Source organism: Colossoma macropomum, unplaced genomic scaffold, assembly GCF_904425465.1.
Source record: "Colossoma macropomum unplaced genomic scaffold, Colossoma_macropomum, whole genome shotgun sequence".
NCBI classification, from domain to species: Eukaryota; Metazoa; Chordata; class Actinopteri; order Characiformes; family Serrasalmidae; genus Colossoma; species Colossoma macropomum.
In genome coordinates, this window is record NW_023494990.1 from 1 (window position 1) to 13,030 (window position 13,030).

At 44.3% G+C, this 13,030-nt stretch overlaps 48 non-coding genes across 48 annotated transcripts; all 48 read right to left on the reverse strand.

Moving 5' to 3' along the window:
* Positions 1–160: 160 nt before the first annotated feature.
* Positions 161–279, reverse strand: LOC118800653. The gene has a single exon (XR_005006270.1). It is a non-coding gene; the product is annotated as a 5S ribosomal RNA (ribosomal RNA).
* Positions 280–431: 152 nt separating this feature from the next.
* On the reverse strand, positions 432–550 carry LOC118800658. Its single transcript, XR_005006275.1, has one exon. It is a non-coding gene; the product is annotated as a 5S ribosomal RNA (ribosomal RNA).
* Positions 551–702: 152 nt separating this feature from the next.
* On the reverse strand, positions 703–821 carry LOC118800660. The gene has a single exon (XR_005006277.1). It is a non-coding gene; the product is annotated as a 5S ribosomal RNA (ribosomal RNA).
* A 152-nt stretch (positions 822–973) lies between these two features.
* On the reverse strand, positions 974–1,092 carry LOC118800737. Its single transcript, XR_005006355.1, has one exon. It is a non-coding gene; the product is annotated as a 5S ribosomal RNA (ribosomal RNA).
* Positions 1,093–1,244: 152 nt separating this feature from the next.
* Positions 1,245–1,363, reverse strand: LOC118800661. The gene has a single exon (XR_005006278.1). It is a non-coding gene; the product is annotated as a 5S ribosomal RNA (ribosomal RNA).
* Positions 1,364–1,515: 152 nt separating this feature from the next.
* Positions 1,516–1,634, reverse strand: LOC118800749. Its single transcript, XR_005006366.1, has one exon. It is a non-coding gene; the product is annotated as a 5S ribosomal RNA (ribosomal RNA).
* A 153-nt stretch (positions 1,635–1,787) lies between these two features.
* LOC118800729 lies at positions 1,788–1,907 on the reverse strand. The gene has a single exon (XR_005006347.1). It is a non-coding gene; the product is annotated as a 5S ribosomal RNA (ribosomal RNA).
* Positions 1,908–2,059: 152 nt separating this feature from the next.
* Positions 2,060–2,178, reverse strand: LOC118800733. The gene has a single exon (XR_005006351.1). It is a non-coding gene; the product is annotated as a 5S ribosomal RNA (ribosomal RNA).
* A 152-nt stretch (positions 2,179–2,330) lies between these two features.
* On the reverse strand, positions 2,331–2,449 carry LOC118800760. Its single transcript, XR_005006377.1, has one exon. It is a non-coding gene; the product is annotated as a 5S ribosomal RNA (ribosomal RNA).
* Positions 2,450–2,601: 152 nt separating this feature from the next.
* LOC118800772 lies at positions 2,602–2,720 on the reverse strand. Its single transcript, XR_005006388.1, has one exon. It is a non-coding gene; the product is annotated as a 5S ribosomal RNA (ribosomal RNA).
* Positions 2,721–2,872: 152 nt separating this feature from the next.
* LOC118800659 lies at positions 2,873–2,991 on the reverse strand. Its single transcript, XR_005006276.1, has one exon. It is a non-coding gene; the product is annotated as a 5S ribosomal RNA (ribosomal RNA).
* Positions 2,992–3,143: 152 nt separating this feature from the next.
* Positions 3,144–3,262, reverse strand: LOC118800662. The gene has a single exon (XR_005006279.1). It is a non-coding gene; the product is annotated as a 5S ribosomal RNA (ribosomal RNA).
* A 152-nt stretch (positions 3,263–3,414) lies between these two features.
* LOC118800663 lies at positions 3,415–3,533 on the reverse strand. Its single transcript, XR_005006280.1, has one exon. It is a non-coding gene; the product is annotated as a 5S ribosomal RNA (ribosomal RNA).
* A 151-nt stretch (positions 3,534–3,684) lies between these two features.
* On the reverse strand, positions 3,685–3,803 carry LOC118800664. The gene has a single exon (XR_005006281.1). It is a non-coding gene; the product is annotated as a 5S ribosomal RNA (ribosomal RNA).
* A 152-nt stretch (positions 3,804–3,955) lies between these two features.
* Positions 3,956–4,074, reverse strand: LOC118800670. Its single transcript, XR_005006287.1, has one exon. It is a non-coding gene; the product is annotated as a 5S ribosomal RNA (ribosomal RNA).
* Positions 4,075–4,226: 152 nt separating this feature from the next.
* On the reverse strand, positions 4,227–4,345 carry LOC118800682. The gene has a single exon (XR_005006299.1). It is a non-coding gene; the product is annotated as a 5S ribosomal RNA (ribosomal RNA).
* A 152-nt stretch (positions 4,346–4,497) lies between these two features.
* Positions 4,498–4,616, reverse strand: LOC118800665. The gene has a single exon (XR_005006282.1). It is a non-coding gene; the product is annotated as a 5S ribosomal RNA (ribosomal RNA).
* Positions 4,617–4,767: 151 nt separating this feature from the next.
* On the reverse strand, positions 4,768–4,886 carry LOC118800666. The gene has a single exon (XR_005006283.1). It is a non-coding gene; the product is annotated as a 5S ribosomal RNA (ribosomal RNA).
* Positions 4,887–5,038: 152 nt separating this feature from the next.
* LOC118800693 lies at positions 5,039–5,157 on the reverse strand. Its single transcript, XR_005006312.1, has one exon. It is a non-coding gene; the product is annotated as a 5S ribosomal RNA (ribosomal RNA).
* A 152-nt stretch (positions 5,158–5,309) lies between these two features.
* Positions 5,310–5,428, reverse strand: LOC118800704. Its single transcript, XR_005006324.1, has one exon. It is a non-coding gene; the product is annotated as a 5S ribosomal RNA (ribosomal RNA).
* A 154-nt stretch (positions 5,429–5,582) lies between these two features.
* On the reverse strand, positions 5,583–5,701 carry LOC118800716. Its single transcript, XR_005006335.1, has one exon. It is a non-coding gene; the product is annotated as a 5S ribosomal RNA (ribosomal RNA).
* Positions 5,702–5,853: 152 nt separating this feature from the next.
* On the reverse strand, positions 5,854–5,972 carry LOC118800667. The gene has a single exon (XR_005006284.1). It is a non-coding gene; the product is annotated as a 5S ribosomal RNA (ribosomal RNA).
* A 151-nt stretch (positions 5,973–6,123) lies between these two features.
* Positions 6,124–6,242, reverse strand: LOC118800727. Its single transcript, XR_005006346.1, has one exon. It is a non-coding gene; the product is annotated as a 5S ribosomal RNA (ribosomal RNA).
* A 151-nt stretch (positions 6,243–6,393) lies between these two features.
* On the reverse strand, positions 6,394–6,512 carry LOC118800668. The gene has a single exon (XR_005006285.1). It is a non-coding gene; the product is annotated as a 5S ribosomal RNA (ribosomal RNA).
* Positions 6,513–6,663: 151 nt separating this feature from the next.
* Positions 6,664–6,782, reverse strand: LOC118800734. The gene has a single exon (XR_005006352.1). It is a non-coding gene; the product is annotated as a 5S ribosomal RNA (ribosomal RNA).
* Positions 6,783–6,934: 152 nt separating this feature from the next.
* On the reverse strand, positions 6,935–7,053 carry LOC118800735. The gene has a single exon (XR_005006353.1). It is a non-coding gene; the product is annotated as a 5S ribosomal RNA (ribosomal RNA).
* Positions 7,054–7,204: 151 nt separating this feature from the next.
* On the reverse strand, positions 7,205–7,322 carry LOC118800731. The gene has a single exon (XR_005006349.1). It is a non-coding gene; the product is annotated as a 5S ribosomal RNA (ribosomal RNA).
* Positions 7,323–7,473: 151 nt separating this feature from the next.
* On the reverse strand, positions 7,474–7,592 carry LOC118800669. Its single transcript, XR_005006286.1, has one exon. It is a non-coding gene; the product is annotated as a 5S ribosomal RNA (ribosomal RNA).
* Positions 7,593–7,744: 152 nt separating this feature from the next.
* LOC118800736 lies at positions 7,745–7,863 on the reverse strand. The gene has a single exon (XR_005006354.1). It is a non-coding gene; the product is annotated as a 5S ribosomal RNA (ribosomal RNA).
* Positions 7,864–8,015: 152 nt separating this feature from the next.
* Positions 8,016–8,134, reverse strand: LOC118800671. The gene has a single exon (XR_005006288.1). It is a non-coding gene; the product is annotated as a 5S ribosomal RNA (ribosomal RNA).
* Positions 8,135–8,286: 152 nt separating this feature from the next.
* On the reverse strand, positions 8,287–8,405 carry LOC118800738. Its single transcript, XR_005006356.1, has one exon. It is a non-coding gene; the product is annotated as a 5S ribosomal RNA (ribosomal RNA).
* Positions 8,406–8,556: 151 nt separating this feature from the next.
* LOC118800672 lies at positions 8,557–8,675 on the reverse strand. The gene has a single exon (XR_005006289.1). It is a non-coding gene; the product is annotated as a 5S ribosomal RNA (ribosomal RNA).
* Positions 8,676–8,826: 151 nt separating this feature from the next.
* Positions 8,827–8,945, reverse strand: LOC118800673. The gene has a single exon (XR_005006290.1). It is a non-coding gene; the product is annotated as a 5S ribosomal RNA (ribosomal RNA).
* A 152-nt stretch (positions 8,946–9,097) lies between these two features.
* LOC118800739 lies at positions 9,098–9,216 on the reverse strand. Its single transcript, XR_005006357.1, has one exon. It is a non-coding gene; the product is annotated as a 5S ribosomal RNA (ribosomal RNA).
* Positions 9,217–9,369: 153 nt separating this feature from the next.
* Positions 9,370–9,488, reverse strand: LOC118800674. The gene has a single exon (XR_005006291.1). It is a non-coding gene; the product is annotated as a 5S ribosomal RNA (ribosomal RNA).
* Positions 9,489–9,639: 151 nt separating this feature from the next.
* On the reverse strand, positions 9,640–9,758 carry LOC118800675. Its single transcript, XR_005006292.1, has one exon. It is a non-coding gene; the product is annotated as a 5S ribosomal RNA (ribosomal RNA).
* A 153-nt stretch (positions 9,759–9,911) lies between these two features.
* LOC118800677 lies at positions 9,912–10,030 on the reverse strand. The gene has a single exon (XR_005006293.1). It is a non-coding gene; the product is annotated as a 5S ribosomal RNA (ribosomal RNA).
* Positions 10,031–10,182: 152 nt separating this feature from the next.
* Positions 10,183–10,301, reverse strand: LOC118800740. Its single transcript, XR_005006358.1, has one exon. It is a non-coding gene; the product is annotated as a 5S ribosomal RNA (ribosomal RNA).
* A 152-nt stretch (positions 10,302–10,453) lies between these two features.
* LOC118800741 lies at positions 10,454–10,572 on the reverse strand. Its single transcript, XR_005006359.1, has one exon. It is a non-coding gene; the product is annotated as a 5S ribosomal RNA (ribosomal RNA).
* Positions 10,573–10,725: 153 nt separating this feature from the next.
* On the reverse strand, positions 10,726–10,844 carry LOC118800678. Its single transcript, XR_005006294.1, has one exon. It is a non-coding gene; the product is annotated as a 5S ribosomal RNA (ribosomal RNA).
* A 153-nt stretch (positions 10,845–10,997) lies between these two features.
* Positions 10,998–11,116, reverse strand: LOC118800742. Its single transcript, XR_005006360.1, has one exon. It is a non-coding gene; the product is annotated as a 5S ribosomal RNA (ribosomal RNA).
* Positions 11,117–11,268: 152 nt separating this feature from the next.
* Positions 11,269–11,387, reverse strand: LOC118800679. Its single transcript, XR_005006295.1, has one exon. It is a non-coding gene; the product is annotated as a 5S ribosomal RNA (ribosomal RNA).
* A 154-nt stretch (positions 11,388–11,541) lies between these two features.
* On the reverse strand, positions 11,542–11,660 carry LOC118800680. Its single transcript, XR_005006296.1, has one exon. It is a non-coding gene; the product is annotated as a 5S ribosomal RNA (ribosomal RNA).
* Positions 11,661–11,812: 152 nt separating this feature from the next.
* On the reverse strand, positions 11,813–11,931 carry LOC118800730. Its single transcript, XR_005006348.1, has one exon. It is a non-coding gene; the product is annotated as a 5S ribosomal RNA (ribosomal RNA).
* Positions 11,932–12,082: 151 nt separating this feature from the next.
* Positions 12,083–12,201, reverse strand: LOC118800681. The gene has a single exon (XR_005006297.1). It is a non-coding gene; the product is annotated as a 5S ribosomal RNA (ribosomal RNA).
* Positions 12,202–12,353: 152 nt separating this feature from the next.
* Positions 12,354–12,472, reverse strand: LOC118800743. The gene has a single exon (XR_005006361.1). It is a non-coding gene; the product is annotated as a 5S ribosomal RNA (ribosomal RNA).
* Positions 12,473–12,625: 153 nt separating this feature from the next.
* On the reverse strand, positions 12,626–12,744 carry LOC118800745. The gene has a single exon (XR_005006362.1). It is a non-coding gene; the product is annotated as a 5S ribosomal RNA (ribosomal RNA).
* Positions 12,745–12,896: 152 nt separating this feature from the next.
* Positions 12,897–13,015, reverse strand: LOC118800746. The gene has a single exon (XR_005006363.1). It is a non-coding gene; the product is annotated as a 5S ribosomal RNA (ribosomal RNA).
* Positions 13,016–13,030: the final 15 nt, after the last annotated feature.

The window sequence follows — 13,030 nt, forward strand, 5'->3', positions numbered from 1 at the left end:
CCGTAGGCGAAAGCCAACCTCCAATACAGCCCCATTATAGCTTCTATCCACTCTATAAACCATTTTAACTTATTTTTTTAAGTTTTCTTCCTTGAACCTTGACAAAATTAGCTTTCCAAGCTGTTTACAATGGACTATTACATTAATAGCTGAGCTGAAAAGCTTACAGCACCTGGTATTCCCAGGCGGTCTCCCATCCAAGTACTAACCAGGCCCGACCCTGCTTAGCTTCCGAGATCAGACGAGATCGGGCGTTCTCAGAGTGGTATGGCCGTAAGCGAAAGCCGACCTCCAATACAGCCCCATTATAGCTTCTATCCACTCTATAAACCATTAAACTTATCTTTTTTAAGTTTTCTTCCTTGAACCTTGACAAAATTAGCTTTCCAAGCTGTTTACAATGGACTATTACATTAATAGCTGAGCTGAAAAGCTTACAGCACCTGGTATTCCCAGGCGGTCTCCCATCCAAGTACTAACCAGGCCCGACCCTGCTTAGCTTCCGAGATCAGACGAGATCGGGCGTTCTCAGAGTGGTATGGCCGTAGGCGAAAGCTGACCTCCAATACAGCCCCATTATAGCTTCTATCCACTCTATAAACCATTTAAACTTATTTTTTTAAGTTTTCTTCCTTGAACCTTGACAAAATTAGCTTTCCAAGCTGTTTACAATGGACTATTACATTAATAGCTGAGCTGAAAAGCTTACAGCACCTGGTATTCCCAGGCGGTCTCCCATCCAAGTACTAACCAGGCCCGACCCTGCTTAGCTTCCGAGATCAGACGAGATCGGGCGTTCTCAGAGTGGTATGGCCGTAGGCGAAAGCTGATCTCCAATACAGCCCCATTATAGCTTTTATCCACTCTAAAAACCATTTTACTTATTTTTTTTAAGTTTTCTTCCTTGAACCTTGACAAAATTAGCTTTCCAAGCTGTTTACAATGGACTATTACATTAATAGCTGAGCTGAAAAGCTTACAGCACCTGGTATTCCCAGGCGGTCTCCCATCCAAGTACTAACCAGGCCCGACCCTGCTTAGCTTCCGAGATCAGACGAGATCGGGCGTTCTCAGAGTGGTATGGCCGTAAGCGAAAGCTGACCTCCAATACAGCCCCATTATAGCTTCTATCCACTCTATAAACCATTAAACTTAACTTTTTTAAGTTTTCTTCCTTGAACCTTGACAAAATTAGCTTTCCAAGCTGTTTACAATGGACTATTACATTAAAACCTGAGCTGAAAAGCTTACAGCACCTGGTATTCCCAGGCGGTCTCCCATCCAAGTACTAACCAGGCCCGACCCTGCTTAGCTTCCGAGATCAGACGAGATCGGGCGTTCTCAGAGTGGTATGGCCGTAGGCGAAAGCTGACCTCCAATACAGCCCCATTATAGCTTTTATCCACTCTATAAACCATTTTACTTATTCTTTTTAAGTTTTCTTCCTTGAACCTTGACAAAATTAGCTTTCCAAGCTGTTTACAATGGACTATTACATTAATAGCTGAGCTGAAAAGCTTACAGCACCTGGTATTCCCAGGCGGTCTCCCATCCAAGTACTAACCAGGCCCGACCCTGCTTAGCTTCCGAGATCAGACGAGATCGGGCGTTCTCAGAGTGGTATGGCCGTAAGCGAAAGCCGACCTCCAATACAGCCCCATTATAGCTTCTATCCACTCTATAAACCATTAAACTTAACTTTTTTAAGTTTTCTTCCTTGAACCTTGAAAAAAATTAGCTTTCCAAGCTGTTTACAATGGACTATTACATTAAAACCTGAGCTGAAAAGCTTACAGCACCTGGTATTCCCAGGCGGTCTCCCATCCAAGTACTAACCAGGCCCGACCCTGCTTAGCTTCCGAGATCAGACGAGATCGGGCGATTCTCAGAGTGGTATGGCCGTAAGCGAAAGCTGACCTCCAATACAGCCCCATTATAGCTTCTATCCACTCTATAAACCATTAAACTTAACTTTTTTAAGTTTTCTTCCTTGAACCTTGACAAAATTAGCTTTCCAAGCTGTTTACAATGGACTATTACATTAATAGCTGAGCTGAAAAGCTTACAGCACCTGGTATTCCCAGGCGGTCTCCCATCCAAGTACTAACCAGGCCCGACCCTGCTTAGCTTCCGAGATCAGACGGCATGGGGAATTCTCAGAGTGGTATGGCCGTAAGCGAAAGCTGACCTCCAATACAGCCCCATTATAGCTTCTATCCACTCTATAAACCATTAAACTTATTCTTTTTAAGTTTTCTTCCTTGAACCTTGACAAAATTAGCTTTCCAAGCTGTTTACAATGGACTATTACATTAATAGCTGAGCTGAAAAGCTTACAGCACCTGGTATTCCCAGGCGGTCTCCCATCCAAGTACTAACCAGGCCCGACCCTGCTTAGCTTCCGAGATCAGACGAGATCGGGCGTTCTCAGAGTGGTATGGCCGTAAGCGAAAGCTGACCTCCAATACAGCCCCATTATAGCTTCTATCCACTCTATAAACCATTAAACTTATTCTTTTTAAGTTTTCTTCCTTGAACCTTGACAAAATTAGCTTTCCAAGCTGTTTACAATGGACTATTACATTAATAGCTGAGCTGAAAAGCTTACAGCACCTGGTATTCCCAGGCGGTCTCCCATCCAAGTACTAACCAGGCCCGACCCTGCTTAGCTTCCGAGATCAGACGAGATCGGGCGTTCTCAGAGTGGTATGGCCGTAAGCGAAAGCCGACCTCCAATACAGCCCCATTATAGCTTCTATCCACTCTATAAACCATTAAACTTAACTTTTTTAAGTTTTCTTCCTTGAACCTTGACAAAATTAGCTTTCCAAGCTGTTTACAATGGACTATTACATTAATAGCTGAGCTGAAAAGCTTACAGCACCTGGTATTCCCAGGCGGTCTCCCATCCAAGTACTAACCAGGCCCGACCCTGCTTAGCTTCCGAGATCAGACGAGATCGGGCGTTCTCAGAGTGGTATGGCCGTAAGCGAAAGCCGACCTCCAATACAGCCCCATTATAGCTTCTATCCACTCTATAAACCATTAAACTTAACTTTTTTAAGTTTTCTTCCTTGAACCTTGACAAAATTAGCTTTCCAAGCTGTTTACAATGGACTATTACATTAATAGCTGAGCTGAAAAGCTTACAGCACCTGGTATTCCCAGGCGGTCTCCCATCCAAGTACTAACCAGGCCCGACCCTGCTTAGCTTCCGAGATCAGACGAGATCGGGCGTTCTCAGAGTGGTATGGCCGTAGGCGAAAGCCGACCTCCAATACAGCCCCATTATAGCTTTCATCCACTCTATAAAACCATTTTACTTATTTTTTTAAGTTTTCTTCCTTGAACCTTGACAAAATTAGCTTTCCAAGCTGTTTACAATGGACTATTACATTAATAGCTGAGCTGAAAAGCTTACAGCACCTGGTATTCCCAGGCGGTCTCCCATCCAAGTACTAACCAGGCCCGACCCTGCTTAGCTTCCGAGATCAGACGAGATCGGGCGTTCTCAGAGTGGTATGGCCGTAGGCGAAAGCTGACCTCCAATACAGCCCCATTATAGCTTTTATCCACTCTATAAACCATTTTACTTATTTTTTTAAGTTTTCTTCCTTGAACCTTGACAAAATTAGCTTTCCAAGCTGTTTACAATGGACTATTACATTAATAGCTGAGCTGAAAAGCTTACAGCACCTGGTATTCCCAGGCGGTCTCCCATCCAAGTACTAACCAGGCCCGACCCTGCTTAGCTTCCGAGATCAGACGAGATCGGGCGTTCTCAGAGTGGTATGGCCGTAGGCGAAAGCTGATCTCCAATACAGCCCCATTATAGCTTCTATCCACTCTATAAACCATTTTACTTATTTTTTTTAAGTTTTCTTCCTTGAACCTTGACAAAATTAGCTTTCCAAGCTGTTTACAATGGACTATTACATTAATAGCTGAGCTGAAAAGCTTACAGCACCTGGTATTCCCAGGCGGTCTCCCATCCAAGTACTAACCAGGCCCGACCCTGCTTAGCTTCCGAGATCAGACGAGATCGGGCGTTCTCAGAGTGGTATGGCCGTAAGCGAAAGCTGACCTCCAATACAGCCCCATTATAGCTTCTATCCACTCTATAAACCATTAAACTTATTTTTTTTAAGTTTTCTTCCTTGAACCTTGACAAAATTAGCTTTCCAAGCTGTTTACAATGGACTATTACATTAATAGCTGAGCTGAAAAGCTTACAGCACCTGGTATTCCCAGGCGGTCTCCCATCCAAGTACTAACCAGGCCCGACCCTGCTTAGCTTCCGAGATCAGACGAGATCGGGCGTTCTCAGAGTGGTATGGCCGTAAGCGAAAGCCGACCTCCAATACAGCCCCATTATAGCTTTTATCCACTCTATAAACCATTTTACTTATTTTTTTTAAGTTTTCTTCCTTGAACCTTGACAAAATTAGCTTTCCAAGCTGTTTACAATGGACTATTACATTAATAGCTGAGCTGAAAAGCTTACAGCACCTGGTATTCCCAGGCGGTCTCCCATCCAAGTACTAACCAGGCCCGACCCTGCTTAGCTTCCGAGATCAGACGAGATCGGGCGTTCTCAGAGTGGTATGGCCGTAGGCGAAAGCCGACCTCCAATACAGCCCCATTATAGCTTCTATCCACTCTATAAACCATTAAACTTATTTTTTTAAGTTTTCTTCCTTGAACCTTGACAAAATTAGCTTTCCAAGCTGTTTACAATGGACTATTACATTAATAGCTGAGCTGAAAAGCTTACAGCACCTGGTATTCCCAGGCGGTCTCCCATCCAAGTACTAACCAGGCCCGACCCTGCTTAGCTTCCGAGATCAGACGAGATCGGGCGTTCTCAGAGTGGTATGGCCGTAGGCGAAAGCTGACCTCCAATACAGCCCCATTATAGCTTTTATCCACTCTATAAACCATTAAACTTAACTTTTTTAAGTTTTCTTCCTTGAACCTTGACAAAATTAGCTTTCCAAGCTGTTTACAATGGACTATTACATTAATAGCTGAGCTGAAAAGCTTACAGCACCTGGTATTCCCAGGCGGTCTCCCATCCAAGTACTAACCAGGCCCGACCCTGCTTAGCTTCCGAGATCAGACGAGATCGGGCGTTCTCAGAGTGGTATGGCCGTAAGCGAAAGCCGACCTCCAATACAGCCCCATTATAGCTTCTATCCACTCTATAAACCATTAAACTTAACTTTTTTAAGTTTTCTTCCTTGAACCTTGACAAAATTAGCTTTCCAAGCTGTTTACAATGGACTATTACATTAATAGCTGAGCTGAAAAGCTTACAGCACCTGGTATTCCCAGGCGGTCTCCCATCCAAGTACTAACCAGGCCCGACCCTGCTTAGCTTCCGAGATCAGACGAGATCGGGCGTTCTCAGAGTGGTATGGCCGTAAGCGAAAGCCGACCTCCAATACAGCCCCATTATAGCTTCTATCCACTCTATAAACCATTTAAACTTAACTTTTTTAAAGTTTTCTTCCTTGAACCTTGACAAAATTAGCTTTCCAAGCTGTTTACAATGGACTATTACATTAATAGCTGAGCTGAAAAGCTTACAGCACCTGGTATTCCCAGGCGGTCTCCCATCCAAGTACTAACCAGGCCCGACCCTGCTTAGCTTCCGAGATCAGACGAGATCGGGCGTTCTCAGAGTGGTATGGCCGTAAGCGAAAGCTGACCTCCAATACAGCCCCATTATAGCTTCTATCCACTCTATAAACCATTAAACTTATCTTTTTTAAGTTTTCTTCCTTGAACCTTGACAAAATTAGCTTTCCAAGCTGTTTACAATGGACTATTACATTAATAGCTGAGCTGAAAAGCTTACAGCACCTGGTATTCCCAGGCGGTCTCCCATCCAAGTACTAACCAGGCCCGACCCTGCTTAGCTTCCGAGATCAGACGAGATCGGGCGTTCTCAGAGTGGTATGGCCGTAGGCGAAAGCCGACCTCCAATACAGCCCCATTATAGCTTCTATCCACTCTATAAACCATTTTACTTATTTTTTTAAGTTTTCTTCCTTGAACCTTGACAAAATTAGCTTTCCAAGCTGTTTACAATGGACTATTACATTAATAGCTGAGCTGAAAAGCTTACAGCACCTGGTATTCCCAGGCGGTCTCCCATCCAAGTACTAACCAGGCCCGACCCTGCTTAGCTTCCGAGATCAGACGAGATCGGGCGTTCTCAGAGTGGTATGGCCGTAAGCGAAAGCCGACCTCCAATACAGCCCCATTATAGCTTCTATCCACTCTATAAACCATTTAACTTATTTTTTTAAGTTTTCTTCCTTGAACCTTGACAAAATTAGCTTTCCAAGCTGTTTACAATGGACTATTACATTAATAGCTGAGCTGAAAAGCTTACAGCACCTGGTATTCCCAGGCGGTCTCCCATCCAAGTACTAACCAGGCCCGACCCTGCTTAGCTTCCGAGATCAGACGAGATCGGGCGTTCTCAGAGTGGTATGGCCGTAGGCGAAAGCTGACCTCCAATACAGCCCCATTATAGCTTCTATCCACTCTATAAACCATTTTACTTATTTTTTTAAGTTTTCTTCCTTGAACCTTGACAAAATTAGCTTTCCAAGCTGTTTACAATGGACTATTACATTAATAGCTGAGCTGAAAAGCTTACAGCACCTGGTATTCCCAGGCGGTCTCCCATCCAAGTACTAACCAGGCCCGACCCTGCTTAGCTTCCGAGATCAGACGAGATCGGGCGTTCTCAGAGTGGTATGGCCGTAAGCGAAAGCCGACCTCCAATACAGCCCCATTATAGCTTCTATCCACTCTATAAACCATTAAACTTATTCTTTTTAAGTTTTCTTCCTTGAACCTTGACAAAATTAGCTTTCCAAGCTGTTTACAATGGACTATTACATTAATAGCTGAGCTGAAAAGCTTACAGCACCTGGTATTCCCAGGCGGTCTCCCATCCAAGTACTAACCAGGCCCGACCCTGCTTAGCTTCCGAGATCAGACGAGATCGGGCGTTCTCAGAGTGGTATGGCCGTAAGCGAAAGCTGACCTCCAATACAGCCCCATTATAGCTTCTATCCACTCTATAAACCATTAAACTTATTTTTTTAAGTTTTCTTCCTTGAACCTTGACAAAATTAGCTTTCCAAGCTGTTTACAATGGACTATTACATTAATAGCTGAGCTGAAAAGCTTACAGCACCTGGTATTCCCAGGCGGTCTCCCATCCAAGTACTAACCAGGCCCGACCCTGCTTAGCTTCCGAGATCAGACGAGATCGGGCGTTCTCAGAGTGGTATGGCCGTAGCGAAAGCTGACCTCCAATACAGCCCCATTATAGCTTCTATCCACTCTATAAACCATTTAACTTATTTTTTTAAGTTTTCTTCCTTGAACCTTGACAAAATTAGCTTTCCAAGCTGTTTACAATGGACTATTACATTAATAGCTGAGCTGAAAAGCTTACAGCACCTGGTATTCCCAGGCGGTCTCCCATCCAAGTACTAACCAGGCCCGACCCTGCTTAGCTTCCGAGATCAGACGAGATCGGGCGTTCTCAGAGTGGTATGGCCGTAGGCGAAAGCTGACCTCCAATACAGCCCCATTATAGCTTTCATCCACTCTATAAACCATTTTAACTTATTTTTTTAAGTTTTCTTCCTTGAACCTTGACAAAATTAGCTTTCCAAGCTGTTTACAATGGACTATTACATTAATAGCTGAGCTGAAAAGCTTACAGCACCTGGTATTCCCAGGCGGTCTCCCATCCAAGTACTAACCAGGCCCGACCCTGCTTAGCTTCCGAGATCAGACGAGATCGGGCGTTCTCAGAGTGGTATGGCCGTAAGCGAAAGCTGACCTCCAATACAGCCCCATTATAGCTTCTATCCACTCTATAAACCATTAAACTTAACTTTTTTAAGTTTTCTTCCTTGAACCTTGACAAAATTAGCTTTCCAAGCTGTTTACAATGGACTATTACATTAATAGCTGAGCTGAAAAGCTTACAGCACCTGGTATTCCCAGGCGGTCTCCCATCCAAGTACTAACCAGGCCCGACCCTGCTTAGCTTCCGAGATCAGACGAGATCGGGCGTTCTCAGAGTGGTATGGCCGTAGGCGAAAGCCGACCTCCAATACAGCCCCATTATAGCTTTTATCCACTCTATAAACCATTTTACTTATTTTTTTTAAGTTTTCTTCCTTGAACCTTGACAAAATTAGCTTTCCAAGCTGTTTACAATGGACTATTACATTAATAGCTGAGCTGAAAAGCTTACAGCACCTGGTATTCCCAGGCGGTCTCCCATCCAAGTACTAACCAGGCCCGACCCTGCTTAGCTTCCGAGATCAGACGAGATCGGGCGTTCTCAGAGTGGTATGGCCGTAAGCGAAAGCCGACCTCCAATACAGCCCCATTATAGCTTCTATCCACTCTATAAACCATTAAACTTATTTTTTTAAGTTTTCTTCCTTGAACCTTGACAAAATTAGCTTTCCAAGCTGTTTACAATGGACTATTACATTAATAGCTGAGCTGAAAAGCTTACAGCACCTGGTATTCCCAGGCGGTCTCCCATCCAAGTACTAACCAGGCCCGACCCTGCTTAGCTTCCGAGATCAGACGAGATCGGGCGTTCTCAGAGTGGTATGGCCGTAGGCGAAAGCTGACCTCCAATACAGCCCCATTATAGCTTTCATCCACTCTATAAACCATTTTACTTATTTTTTTAAGTTTTCTTCCTTGAACCTTGACAAAATTAGCTTTCCAAGCTGTTTACAATGGACTATTACATTAATAGCTGAGCTGAAAAGCTTACAGCACCTGGTATTCCCAGGCGGTCTCCCATCCAAGTACTAACCAGGCCCGACCCTGCTTAGCTTCCGAGATCAGACGAGATCGGGCGTTCTCAGAGTGGTATGGCCGTAGGCGAAAGCTGACCTCCAATACAGCCCCATTATAGCTTTTATCCACTCTATAAACCATTTTACTTATTTTTTTTAAGTTTTCTTCCTTGAACCTTGACAAAATTAGCTTTCCAAGCTGTTTACAATGGACTATTACATTAATAGCTGAGCTGAAAAGCTTACAGCACCTGGTATTCCCAGGCGGTCTCCCATCCAAGTACTAACCAGGCCCGACCCTGCTTAGCTTCCGAGATCAGACGAGATCGGGCGTTCTCAGAGTGGTATGGCCGTAAGCGAAAGCTGACCTCCAATACAGCCCCATTATAGCTTCTATCCACTCTATAAACCATTTAAACTTATCTTTTTTAAGTTTTCTTCCTTGAACCTTGACAAAATTAGCTTTCCAAGCTGTTTACAATGGACTATTACATTAATAGCTGAGCTGAAAAGCTTACAGCACCTGGTATTCCCAGGCGGTCTCCCATCCAAGTACTAACCAGGCCCGACCCTGCTTAGCTTCCGAGATCAGACGAGATCGGGCGTTCTCAGAGTGGTATGGCCGTAGGCGAAAGCCGACCTCCAATACAGCCCCATTATAGCTTCTATCCACTCTATAAACCATTTTACTTATTTTTTTAAGTTTTCTTCCTTGAACCTTGACAAAATTAGCTTTCCAAGCTGTTTACAATGGACTATTACATTAATAGCTGAGCTGAAAAGCTTACAGCACCTGGTATTCCCAGGCGGTCTCCCATCCAAGTACTAACCAGGCCCGACCCTGCTTAGCTTCCGAGATCAGACGAGATCGGGCGTTCTCAGAGTGGTATGGCCGTAGGCGAAAGCTGACCTCCAATACAGCCCCATTATAGCTTTCTATCCACTCTATAAACCATTTTACTTATTTTTTTTAAGTTTTCTTCCTTGAACCTTGACAAAATTAGCTTTCCAAGCTGTTTACAATGGACTATTACATTAATAGCTGAGCTGAAAAGCTTACAGCACCTGGTATTCCCAGGCGGTCTCCCATCCAAGTACTAACCAGGCCCGACCCTGCTTAGCTTCCGAGATCAGACGAGATCGGGCGTTCTCAGAGTGGTATGGCCGTAGGCGAAAGCTGACCTCCAATACAGCCCCATTATAGCTTCTATCCACTCTATAAACCATTAAACTTAACTTTTTTAAGTTTTCTTCCTTGAACCTTGACAAAATTAGCTTTCCAAGCTGTTTACAATGGACTATTACATTAATAGCTGAGCTGAAAAGCTTACAGCACCTGGTATTCCCAGGCGGTCTCCCATCCAAGTACTAACCAGGCCCGACCCTGCTTAGCTTCCGAGATCAGACGAGATCGGGCGTTCTCAGAGTGGTATGGCCGTAAGCGAAAGCTGACCTCCAATACAGCCCCATTATAGCTTCTATCCACTCTATAAACCATTAAACTTAACTTTTTTAAGTTTTCTTCCTTGAACCTTGACAAAATTAGCTTTCCAAGCTGTTTACAATGGACTATTACATTAATAGCTGAGCTGAAAAGCTTACAGCACCTGGTATTCCCAGGCGGTCTCCCATCCAAGTACTAACCAGGCCCGACCCTGCTTAGCTTCCGAGATCAGACGAGATCGGGCGTTCTCAGAGTGGTATGGCCGTAAGCGAAAGCCGACCTCCAATACAGCCCCATTATAGCTTCTATCCACTCTATAAACCATTTAAACTTATCTTTTTTAAGTTTTCTTCCTTGAACCTTGACAAAATTAGCTTTCCAAGCTGTTTACAATGGACTATTACATTAATAGCTGAGCTGAAAAGCTTACAGCACCTGGTATTCCCAGGCGGTCTCCCATCCAAGTACTAACCAGGCCCGACCCTGCTTAGCTTCCGAGATCAGACGAGATCGGGCGTTCTCAGAGTGGTATGGCCGTAGGCGAAAGCTGACCTCCAATACAGCCCCATTATAGCTTTCTATCCACTCTATAAACCATTTTAACTTATTTTTTTAAGTTTTCTTCCTTGAACCTTGACAAAATTAGCTTTCCAAGCTGTTTACAATGGACTATTACATTAATAGCTGAGCTGAAAAGCTTACAGCACCTGGTATTCCCAGGCGGTCTCCCATCCAAGTACTAACCAGGCCCGACCCTGCTTAGCTTCCGAGATCAGACGAGATCGGGCGTTCTCAGAGTGGTATGGCCGTAAGCGAAAGCCGACCTCCAATACAGCCCCATTATAGCTTCTATCCACTCTATAAACCATTTTAACTTATTTTTTTAAGTTTTCTTCCTTGAACCTTGACAAAATTAGCTTTCCAAGCTGTTTACAATGGACTATTACATTAATAGCTGAGCTGAAAAGCTTACAGCACCTGGTATTCCCAGGCGGTCTCCCATCCAAGTACTAACCAGGCCCGACCCTGCTTAGCTTCCGAGATCAGACGAGATCGGGCGTTCTCAGAGTGGTATGGCCGTAGGCGAAAGCTGACCTCCAATACAGCCCCATTATAGCTTCTATCCACTCTATAAACCATTTTAACTTATCTTTTTTTAAGTTTTCTTCCTTGAACCTTGACAAAATTAGCTTTCCAAGCTGTTTACAATGGACTATTACATTAATAGCTGAGCTGAAAAGCTTACAGCACCTGGTATTCCCAGGCGGTCTCCCATCCAAGTACTAACCAGGCCCGACCCTGCTTAGCTTCCGAGATCAGACGAGATCGGGCGTTCTCAGAGTGGTATGGCCGTAGGCGAAAGCCGACCTCCAATACAGCCCCATTATAGCTTCTATCCACTCTATAAACCATTTTACTTATTTTTTTTAAGTTTTCTTCCTTGAACCTTGACAAAATTAGCTTTCCAAGCTGTTTACAATGGACTATTACATTAATAGCTGAGCTGAAAAGCTTACAGCACCTGGTATTCCCAGGCGGTCTCCCATCCAAGTACTAACCAGGCCCGACCCTGCTTAGCTTCCGAGATCAGACGAGATCGGGCGTTCTCAGAGTGGTATGGCCGTAACGAAAGCTGACCTCCAATACAGCCCCATTATAGCTTCTATCCACTCTATAAACCATTTAACTTATCTTTTTTAAGTTTTCTTCCTTGAACCTTGACAAAATTAGCTTTCCAAGCTGTTTACAATGGACTATTACATTAATAGCTGAGCTGAAAAGCTTACAGCACCTGGTATTCCCAGGCGGTCTCCCATCCAAGTACTAACCAGGCCCGACCCTGCTTAGCTTCCGAGATCAGACGAGATCGGGCGTTCTCAGAGTGGTATGGCCGTAGGCGAAAGCCGACCTCCAATACAGCCCCATTATAGCTTCTATCCACTCTATAAACCATTTTAACTTATTTTTTTAAGTTTTCTTCCTTGAACCTTGACAAAATTAGCTTTCCAAGCTGTTTACAATGGACTATTACATTAATAGCTGAGCTGAAAAGCTTACAGCACCTGGTATTCCCAGGCGGTCTCCCATCCAAGTACTAACCAGGCCCGACCCTGCTTAGCTTCCGAGATCAGACGAGATCGGGCGTTCTCAGAGTGGTATGGCCGTAAGCGAAAGCTGACCTCCAATACAGCCCCATTATAGCTTCTATCCACTCTATAAACCATTAAACTTAACTTTTTTTAAGTTTTCTTCCTTGAACCTTGACAAAATTAGCTTTCCAAGCTGTTTACAATGGACTATTACATTAATAGCTGAGCTGAAAAGCTTACAGCACCTGGTATTCCCAGGCGGTCTCCCATCCAAGTACTAACCAGGCCCGACCCTGCTTAGCTTCCGAGATCAGACGAGATCGGGCGTTCTCAGAGTGGTATGGCCGTAAGCGAAAGCTGACCTCCAATACAGCCCCATTATAGCTTCTATCCACTCTATAAACCATTTAAACTTATTTTTTTAAGTTTTCTTCCTTGAACCTTGACAAAATTAGCTTTCCAAGCTGTTTACAATGGACTATTACATTAATAGCTGAGCTGAAAAGCTTACAGCACCTGGTATTCCCAGGCGGTCTCCCATCCAAGTACTAACCAGGCCCGACCCTGCTTAGCTTCCGAGATCAGACGAGATCGGGCGTTCTCAGAGTGGTATGGCCGTAAGCGAAAGCCGACCTCCA